The sequence below is a fragment of the Myxine glutinosa genome, unplaced genomic scaffold, assembly GCF_964187855.1.
Source record: "Myxine glutinosa unplaced genomic scaffold, kmMyxGlut1.1 SCAFFOLD_3602, whole genome shotgun sequence".
Classification (NCBI taxonomy): domain Eukaryota; kingdom Metazoa; phylum Chordata; class Myxini; order Myxiniformes; family Myxinidae; genus Myxine; species Myxine glutinosa.
In genome coordinates this window covers 10,001-20,138 of record NW_027619694.1, presented here as the reverse complement: position 1 = coordinate 20,138, position 10,138 = coordinate 10,001, and the positions used below count along the sequence as shown (strand labels likewise).

General features: G+C 45.3%; 1 long non-coding RNA gene across 1 annotated transcript in view; it reads right to left on the bottom strand.

Moving 5' to 3' along the window:
• Nucleotides 1-355: 355 nt before the first annotated feature.
• Nucleotides 356-10,138, bottom strand: part of LOC144889421 (uncharacterized) — a 13,692-nt gene continuing 3,909 nt past the window's right edge. Inside the window, exon 2 of the long non-coding RNA XR_013621730.1 lies at nt 356-905. This is a non-coding gene — a long non-coding RNA (uncharacterized LOC144889421). The remainder of the gene's footprint in view (nt 906-10,138) is intronic.

Sequence of the window (10,138 nt, the reverse complement as noted above, 5' to 3'; positions counted from 1 at the left end):
GTGTGTGAGAGGTAGAGTGAGAAAGATGTAGAGTGAGACCAGAGAGATACATAGATAGAGTGCGTGTGAGGGAGAGGTAGAGTGAGAAAGATGTAGAGCGAGACCAGAGAGATACGTAGATAGAGTGCGTGTGTGAGAGAGGTAGAGTGATAAAGATGTAGAGCGAGACCAGAGAGATACGTAAATAGAGTGTGTGTGTGAGAGGTAGAGTGAGAAAGATGTAGAGCGAGACCAGAGAGATACGTAGATAGAGTGTGTGTGTGAGAGAGGCAGAGCGAGAAAGAGAGAAAGCAAGAGAGAGATGAGAGAAAGATAAATTCTCAGGTTTATCAGGTCATTGGGAAATAAAACAAGATTAGACCCTCAAAATTTTTTATTCAGAGATAATATAATAAACAATAATTAAGAGACCTAAATATAATAAAGAGGAAAACTCAAAGTTTTCAATTTCATCACATCCTTTACGTCCTTTGATCATTCCAGATTTAAAGCAGTCGCAGCACCCCACATAAAATGGCTGAAGAACAATAAACCAGAATCAACATAATCACATCTCAGGTAAGTAGCAGCACAACCTTGGAAAGACCGCTTTGACATGGAAATTGTCTCACATCAGCTTCCAGCTCAAGGAATGGCCCCTCCATTCAAGCAATAAACGGACAGCTCAAAAGGGCTTATTTAAAAATAAAATAAGTATTATAGCACCAAACACAATATTCTCATCCGCACACACCTTTCACGGATATGAAAGGGGCAAGGAAAAGCAATACTTGAAGGTGTAACATTGCAAGACAGTATATCAATCACAATCAGACATCAGTAAAGGTTTACTTTCTCTCCGCAACATCTCCATCTCCATCTTCCTCTTCCACCCACTCACAATCTTCTTGCGATTCCTTTTCTTCCTAAACACACACATCACCCACTGTGACCACGACGAACCTTTACACGAGTCCGAGACAGTAAGAGTGGGTGCTCATTTAGGAATATCGGAGAGATCTTATCAAAATGGGATTTGCACGGAAAAGCCCTGGATTAAGAACCCAATTATAATCTGCGCTCCTTTATTCTTCCTTTCAAATAGTCTTCTCTCCATTGGAAAATTTGGTAGTATGAGCACAACCTTGCACTCCGTCCCTCTATTCATCTTCCAACCAGGAACGATGCGCCGTTCCTTCGGCATCGATGGCATCAGACATTAATTCAGGACGACGTGCATGCCATATGTCTAACAAGACATCCTCACATCAGAGCTAACACAGGGTCTCTCATCTGAGCAAGATGTGTTCAAACAGACTATAATTAATTATAACACATTGTCAAAACCACAAAGCCCTCTGTTCTAGAAACAGACACCCGATACTTCTTCCATGAGCCTTAACCCAGATTTAAAATAAAAAACAAAATTATTAGTTCTAAGTTCTCTCTCACTGTCAGTGGTTTCACATGCAACAAAATCCAACTTGTAAGGGCGAATGGATAATTTCAAAAATTATATTACTTGAGCGCAGCATGGATTGAAATGCAAAATTAGTCATTGGTGACAGACAGAGAGAGGAAGAGATGGAGAGGAGGAGAAAGACAGAGAGACAGAGAGACAGAGAGACACAGAGAGAGACAGAGACAGAGAGAGAGAGAGAGAGAGAGAGAGAGAGAGAGAGAGAGAGAGAGAGAGAGAGAGAGAGAGAGAGAGACAGATACAGAGGCAGAGACAGAGGGACAGAGAAAGAGAGAGACAGAGAAAGAGAGAGACAGAGAAAGAGAGAGACAGACAAACAGGCAGACAGACAGACACAGAGGCAGGATACAGAGAGACAGAAACAGACAGAAACAGACAGACAGAGTGAGAGAGACACAGACAGAGATGGAGAGGGAGAGGTGAGAGAGATAGCGAGAAAATTGAATTTGCAACAACAAAAAAACAAACTAAGTCAAGTCAAATTTTACAGGAGAGAAAAATAGAAAAAAAAACACAGTTCTTAATGTAATTATTTAAAAAAAAAAGTCCAAATTCGATTCATTCACAACACATAAGGCTTCATTAATACACCATTTGCACTCAAAGAGTTTGACATTTTCATTCGCCACATAATAATCAAACTCTAACCTTATTCTTGCAGACACCAGCCCTTTAAACATAGGAACATCAAACCCATGCCCATTATCAATTTTAATTTTCCTTGATTTATATATTGCATATTGTGTTATAGCGACCAAGAAGTTTAGGAGAACACCAGAGTCCTTGCAGGAGGGTCTGAAAGGTACACCAAAAATAAAAGAATGTGAAGTGAAAGGAAAAGACAACTGATCAAAAAGGTGTGTGAGAATCGAGAAAAGAGGTATTAGTCTTTCGCATTTCACATAGGCATGAAAGAGATCCTCCTTCTGTTCACAGAAGGGGCATGCTACTGGCACTGAGCTGTCAAGGTGATGAACAAAGGTGTTCGTAGGGAGAGCCCAATGTGCTAATCTCCACTGGATATCTGATATGAACCCATAAATAGGTAGTTTGTACATATTAGGCTACAGTGGAGTGGCAGGAGACCCTGGCCCTAACCTTTCTGACCACAAGGCCACTCGCGCCACTCCGGAGAAGGGTGATGCTTGGTTTTCTCGAAGGAGCTTGTGAATACCCGCCTTTGTTACCAAGTGAAAATGAGATACAAGTTCACCATTCGACTGGAGAGCTGGGAGCACCTTAATTTCAGGGAAGGACAGCCGAAAATCCTCGACATTGTTTATACCTTCCCAGCCAATATTTAACTCCTTAAACTTCCTCTTGACGATGCGTATAATTTGGCTGACAACATGCACAGATCTGAAACCAAGAATGGTCGCCACCCTGCTAGCAGACATCCATTTTGCCCCAGATGTATCCCTCAGGTCACAAACTTTGCCAATTCCCCCTTGAGTAAATTTCCTAATCAAAGTCGGACTATGAGAATGCATGGATAAAATCCGTTATAGAAAATAGGTTCTTGGATAAACTTCCGGCAATTATAACCCTCAGGGCAACGATGAACCCCAAAGCCTTTCCAAACTTTCAGAAAACCCTGATAAAAAATTTGGATTGAAACTAAACTGACACGGTCAAGGTTCACCAGGAACAGGTGCCTATCATAACACAGGCCTCCCGCTTGTTGCAGCAAAAAAAACGCAAATGGGCGCCAGGGCAGCTCTTCAGCATACAACAGACGTTGCACAGACTGTAGGCGAAAAGCCATAAGCCGGGTGGACACATCCACAATTCCATGTCCACCCTCCTTCCGAGGATGGTACAGTATTTGAGGCCGAAGCTAGTGGTATCCATTCCAAAAGAAATTTATCAAGACCTGCCGGATGGCCTGAATCAACTCCTTGGGTGGCTGCAAGGCAATTCGTTTATGCCATAAACTTGCTGCTATCAAGTTATTGATGACAAGTGTGGCTTTTATAAGAAAGAGATCGCAGCAGTCCTTCCCATCGTTTCAACCGGTGTGTAATTTGTTCCATCATTCCTTCCCAGTTCTTCGTTTCTACTTCCTGGTTGCCGAGATAGACACCAAGATATTTGACCCCATCTGTTTTCCACTCTAAATTATGTGGGAGTGACGGTGGCAGTGTTAAAGAAAGGTTATCTGAACCGCATCATAAGGCTACACTCTTGCTCCAATTTACTTCACCGGAAGAGGCCACAGCGTAATCTTTAAGGCAACGCTGCACTGCAGCAACACTACTTGGGCCTTTAATCAGGACGCAAACATCATCAGCACAAGCTGTGACCACAAAACCTGAACCAAAAACGGCTCCCACATCCTGAGTTATTCGCTGCCTGATGGATGCTAAGAGTGGTTCAAGGGCAATTATATACAGAAGTCCAGAAAGGGGACAACCTTGACGGATACCCCGTCGGAAAGGAAAAGGGGAACATAAACTGTTGTTTACTTTCATCATGCAGAAGGTGTTAGTGTATAACAGCTTAACATAGGAAATGAAAGTTTCACCAAAACCCATCCGCTCCAGAACAGAAAACAAATATGTGCGATCAACACGATCAAAAGCCTTTGTTTGGTCAAGAAACAACAACCCAAAACTGGCACGCAAGTACTTATTACAAGAAATAGTATCCCTTATCAAAAATATATTATCATAAATTGACCTTCCTGGTACACAGTCGGTCTGGTCAGGGTGCACAATAGAGCTGATCACAGTTCCCAAACGGTTTGCTAAAACCTTCGACAAAATCTTGTAATCTGCACACAGCAATGAGACAGGCCGCCAGTTCTCGACTAGTTGAGTGTCCCCAGCCTTTGGCAACAGGCACATGACAGCTCTTCTGCAGGACAGGGGAAGCTCTCCAACATGAAGGCATTCATCAAATACCTCAAGCAGGTCAGGTTCCAAAAGGTCTTATAGAACTCTCCAGGCAAACCATCAATCCCAGAGGCTTTACCATCCTTCAAGCTCCGCATAGCAGTTTCAAGTTCAGCAGCCGAAACTGACATGTTCAGTGTGCGTTGCTGGTCCTCCTCAAGTCTCAGAAGCCCAGTAGTCAGCTCCTGCAAGGTCTCATTACTTATGCTCTGGGGGGAGTACAAGTTTGTATAAAAACCCTTCAAAACAGACTTAATCTCCTGTTGGGAGGTCCTGTTGGAGATCTCGCGAGATCACGGCGAGGACACGTCTTTTCGAAGCTGTTCCATGTGCTCACGCTTTCGAAGCTAAGTAATCTTTCACAATTGTGTTTTTGTCGAGACTGTATCTATCTTTCGGTGTGTGTACCTATAGTGTATCTTTTGGAAAATTTTCGGTGCAAATTTTTCGTACATGTATACACAATCGTCGGTTAATGCGTATCGAGTATTCTGAGGCCTAGTACTCGTAGGATTGGCTACCGTACCGTCTCCGACCTTGTGGTTTTGTTTTTCTCTCAGCGATTCGTCGAATGCGCTGCATTTATTTTCGTTCACTGTTTCGTCCCAGTCATTCACCCCATACCTCCTTGTTTAATATCTCCACTCAAAAAAAAAAACAACCCCAAAAAAGATTTCCTTCTCAGGGCTTATTCGTTTATTTGTTGTTCTTATTTGTTCGTTCGTTCTTCGTTTCACGTTGTTCGCGATCACGTGGTTAGACATGTATAATCTCTCCCCTGAACAACTATTTTCTCTCATATATTATAACACCCTTTTCTTCTTCTCCTACAAAAGGATGCTTTCGTCTTGCTCACCAAATCTATTCATTCCAAAAAATATATATAATACCATCTCTTACAGTTCCTCCTTTCTACATTCCCTAAACTATCCAGAACTCCACCCCTCCTTCAGTGTCCTCAAACGTATTTTTGACTCGAAGGTCTCAAACTCATTTTGCAAAAAATGTTCGTTTCCCATGAATCGTACACTTTTCAAAATCCAATCTCACCCCTCCCCTCCAAATCCTCCCCATCACCCATCCCTTTCAAATCTCCACCCTTGCCCCTTCCCTCCACTCCCTCCTAAACTCCCCCCACACCCCCTCCCCTCCGAGACTCTCCCTCGCTCCTCCCCTCCTAGACTCCCCTCTCGCCCCTCCTCCTCAAAGCATCCTCCCTGCTTCTTCCCCCTTCCAACTTTCACCTTCATCTCCCCCAACCTTCTGCCTCGCTCTTCCCCCTCCTCAAATAACACCTCACTGTGCCTCACCCAATCTCCATCAAGCCTTTTGTCCGCCCCATTCTTCCCTTTCTCCAAGCTATTCTGAAATCTCTGAAATCTCTGACACACCTTCAACAGCTCTCCCTACCTCTTCCTCCTCTTCCACATCTTACCCTACCCCCCCCCCCCCCCTGTTCTGTACCCGATGCTCCCCCTTCCTCTTCATTAACGGTATGGACCTCAAACATCCGGGGCCTTCACTCAAACTTGACTGATCTCTCCATACAGGTTGCTTCTGACAAACCAGATGTGATCTGCTTAACAGAAACTTTCCTCCTTCATGATGTCTCTGATGCCTTGGTATCTCTCCCAGGTTACTCCCTCCTCCGGTATGATAGACCTGAGCCTCGTCCTGGAGGTGGGGTTGCTATCTTTATAAAAAAACTCTCTTCCTCACTCGCCCTCCACTGCCCTCTCTCCACCTCACCCCCAGGAATACCTTTGGCTACGGCTTCCCCTTCGCTCCCACCTTTTGTTCATATGTGTGTTGTACCGTCCACCAAACAGCGATGACTCCATCTACATCTCGCTGTCTGAAAATATGGACCAACTTCTATCGACCCATCCCAACTCTCTCTTCCTCATATGTGGTGATTTCAATTGTCACCATGCCAGTTGGCTGGGTGTGGGTACCTCTCTCACCAGCCATGGCTCTTCAGCAAAGGACTTCTGCGACTCACTGGGACTGACACAATCTGTCAATTTCCCGACCCGGATCTCAGTCAACGGAGCATCTTCTCTTCTGGATTTGGTTATGACTAACTTCCCTGAAAATGTCTGCTGCTCTTCTTCTGCTCCAATCGGCTCATCTGATCATGTGCTTGTCAAAGTGGACATCTCTCTGACCATTCTCAGAGAGCCTCCTCAGCGCCGACGAGTCTGGCATTTCACTCAGGCCAACTGGCACGGTCTTCAAGCAGCCATCAATCATCTGGACTGGTCTCCCATCTCTACCGCCTCTGACATCAACTCATCCTGGGAATTCTTTCAAAGTAAATTGCTCTCTCTAATGCACAGATTTATCCCATCTCGTCTTCAGTTGTCATACCCTTCCTCCCGTCCATGGTACACGGAATCTTGTGGTGAGGCTGTTGCCCTGAAACAACTTGCTTTCGTCTCCTGGAAAGCAAATCCAACGGAAGGAAATCTCATTTCCTTTCACAAAGCCCGAAACAAGTGTGTGTCCACACTCAGGAGAGCCAGGAAACAATATCTCACCGTTCTCAAGACCGAACTCTCTTATCTGTCTCCCTCTTCCAAATCCTGGTGGCGTCTGGTCAAATATGTTTCTGGTGTTTGTTCCCCCTCCATCCCCTCCCTCACCTCAAACGGCTTAACGGCTGACTCCGCACGTGAAAAAGCTGAATGCCTCAACTCTGTGTTTGCCTCTAAACCTTGTGTCCCAAACCCATCCCTCTCTGTACCCACCGTACCCAGTCGTACCCAGCTGCTCCTGGACTCTGTGTCCTTTCGTCCTGACAATGTGGAAAAGTTTCTGTCAACCCTCGACTCTGATTCTGCAACTGGACCTGACGGCATCAGCCCACGGGTCCTAAAATCCTGTTCTTCCGCTCTTTCACTCCCTCTTTCTGTTCTCTTCACCCTCTCTTTTGCTCAAGGTCATCTGCCAACTGCTTGGAAATCAGCCAACATCACCGCTTTGCACAAAAAAGGTGCAAAAACAGATCCTAGCAACTACAGACCAATCAGCCTTCTCCCAATTATCAGCAAAGTCATGGAATCCATCATTGCTTCAGATATGAAATCTTTCCTCTTCTCCAATGGCTTGATCTCTGATCATCAATTTGGTTTTAGACCTGGTCACTCTACTCTGGACATGCTGCTTCTGCTTTCTCAACAATGGATGGAGGTCCTCAACGCCAAACAGGAAATTAGAGCTGTCTCCCTTGACATTTCACGTGCCTTCGATACAGTCTGGCACCCTGCTCTGCTCACCAAATTCTCCTCCTTTGGTATCCATGGAAATCTCCACGCATGGCTGGCGGACTTCCTCTCTGGTCATAGTCAACGTGTGGCCCTGAATGGGTTTCTCTCATCTCCTCTTCCTGTTCAGGCTGGAGTTCCCTAAGGTAGTGTTCTGGGCCCTGTGCTTTTTCTGGTCTTCTTCAATGATCTCTCTGACTCTCTTGAAAATCCTCTCTATCTCTTTGCTGACGACTCTACTCTCTGTCGCTCCATTCCTCATCCCTCAGATCGGCAGTCTGCAGCCTCCTCACTCTCTGCAGACCTGGACAAAATCACAGACTAGGCAAACAAATGGAACATGTCTTTCAATCCTGATAAATCTCACACTCTTACGATGTCTCTCCGAAAAGACCGACTGGAAAACCCTCCCATCCACTTTCTGAATAAGCCTCTCCAAGAAGTTCTGTCACTCAAGCTTTTGGGTCTCACTATTTGCCATGATCTTTCCTGGGAAAACCACATTTCAAATCTGGCCTCCAAAGCCAGTCGCCGACTGGGCATCCTCCGTCGTGCGAAGTCCTTCCTTGGCACACCTGAGCTCCTCACCACATACAAGGCTTTCATCCGCAGCTCTATGGAATACTGCTCTCCCCTCTGGTCTGGTGCTCCTGCCACACACCTAGCTCGTCTTCACGCTGTTGAAACCAAAGCATTCAGAATCATTGGAATCTCCCGCGATGAAGCTAACTCCAAGGGCCTTTCACTCACTCACCGCAGGCAGGTTGGTGGTCTTTCTCTGGCCTTGCCCCCCCAGCTCCTCTCTGGGCTCTGTCCCCCAAATATTCCTACAGGTCGCACAAGATCTGCCTGCAACCCTCTTATGGTTAAACTGCCAAAATCAAGACTTTCTGCTCACCTTCACTCCTTCATCCTCTTTTCTCCCACCTCTGGAACAAACTCCCTCACTCTCTTCAATCCCACTCCACCCTTCAGGTCTTTAAAACAGCTGTTCACCACCATCTCTTATCCTCCCCCATCCAAAACCTTGATCTATTCTACCCCCGCTAATTTCGGTCCCCTTGTGTTTTATACCTCTCCTCCCCCCACCCCCCCCCCCCTTCCCACGCCTCCTGCCCCCAAGCCCTCTCCCTCCCACACTTCTCCCTGCTCTCAAATGTTGTGGTTGTGTGCTTCCCCTTCTCTCCCCATCTTGTTTTCCGCTCCCTCTTTTTATATATTTTGTTTGTCTGGTTGATTTGTTTGTGAAATAAATGTTAGCTCTTTCACGAGCCTCGATTCAGTATACAAAAAAAAAAACAAAAAAACGATTGCCCCATTAGCAGCACGTAGCCTGTGAATCTGTTGTGATTTTTTGACTAAAAAAGTCCTTATTTGGCATATCCAACGTTAAATAACTCATTCTCATGCGTACCAGGGTGCCCATTGCCCGCTGCCGTACCAGTTCAGTCAAGATTGCCTTTTTAGTCCATAACAGTCGGTCACCTGTGGTGTCTTTCCCAGCCGTATTAATGTTTTCCTCCAGGGCTGCAATTTCAGCCTTTAATGAATCAATTGAGAGATTTTGCAATTTAGTGGCATAAAGACTATATTGTTGACGGAACGATTTGACCTGACTCTTTGTGAGGTCCCACCACAGTCGAAAGTTAGCATGCTCAAATTTGGAGGACCGAATTCTTTCCCACACGGCTCGAAAAGCATCTTTGAATTTCATATCATTCAGCAGGTGGGTATTAAGTGACCAATACATACTACCACCTGAGGCCAGAGGCAAATTAAAACCCATTGAAACCAGGTAATGGTCTGTGAAACCAGTTGGGAGTATCTGGGTTGTGGCCATCATATTTAGCATTGGCTTATTCACGTAAAATCTGTCTAGCCTTGCTCTTGATATCCTCCCATCATGGCATCTGCACCACGTATAGCACCGTGAAGTTGGATGTTGCAACCTCCAAACATCTTTCAAATGCTGATTCTTGATGATGTTCTCCAAAATCTTCGTAGAAGCCGGATGGGGCTCATGAGCGGTCCTGTCTACGGAAGGATTGATAGTGCAATTGAAATCGCCAGCAATACATATGAAAGCAGTTGTATCTAGTCCTTTTACAAAGTCATGCAGAGTGGAAAAGAACACTTCTTTCCATGGGTTCACTCGGTGCATACACGTTTACAATGATGATCTTTTGTGTGTTGCAATATAATTCCACCGCTATCAGATACAACAACAACAACAGGCATTTTAAGGCCATTTTCCCTGCAAGAGCGGAAGTTAGCCTTGCGGTCCCCATGACAATCCTCTCCATTTTGCCCTATTTTCTGCATCTCCCCTTGTTAACCCCCTTGCCCGCATTTCTTCTTCCACCATCTTTAGCCAAGTCTTTCTCGGTCTTCCCCGTCCTCTACTTCCTTCTACATTCATTTCCATCACTCTTCTCAACGAGTCACTTTCATCCTTCCTCAACACATGACCAAACCATCTCAAACTGTTTCTCTTCACAGACTATCAGATGTCCCTTATA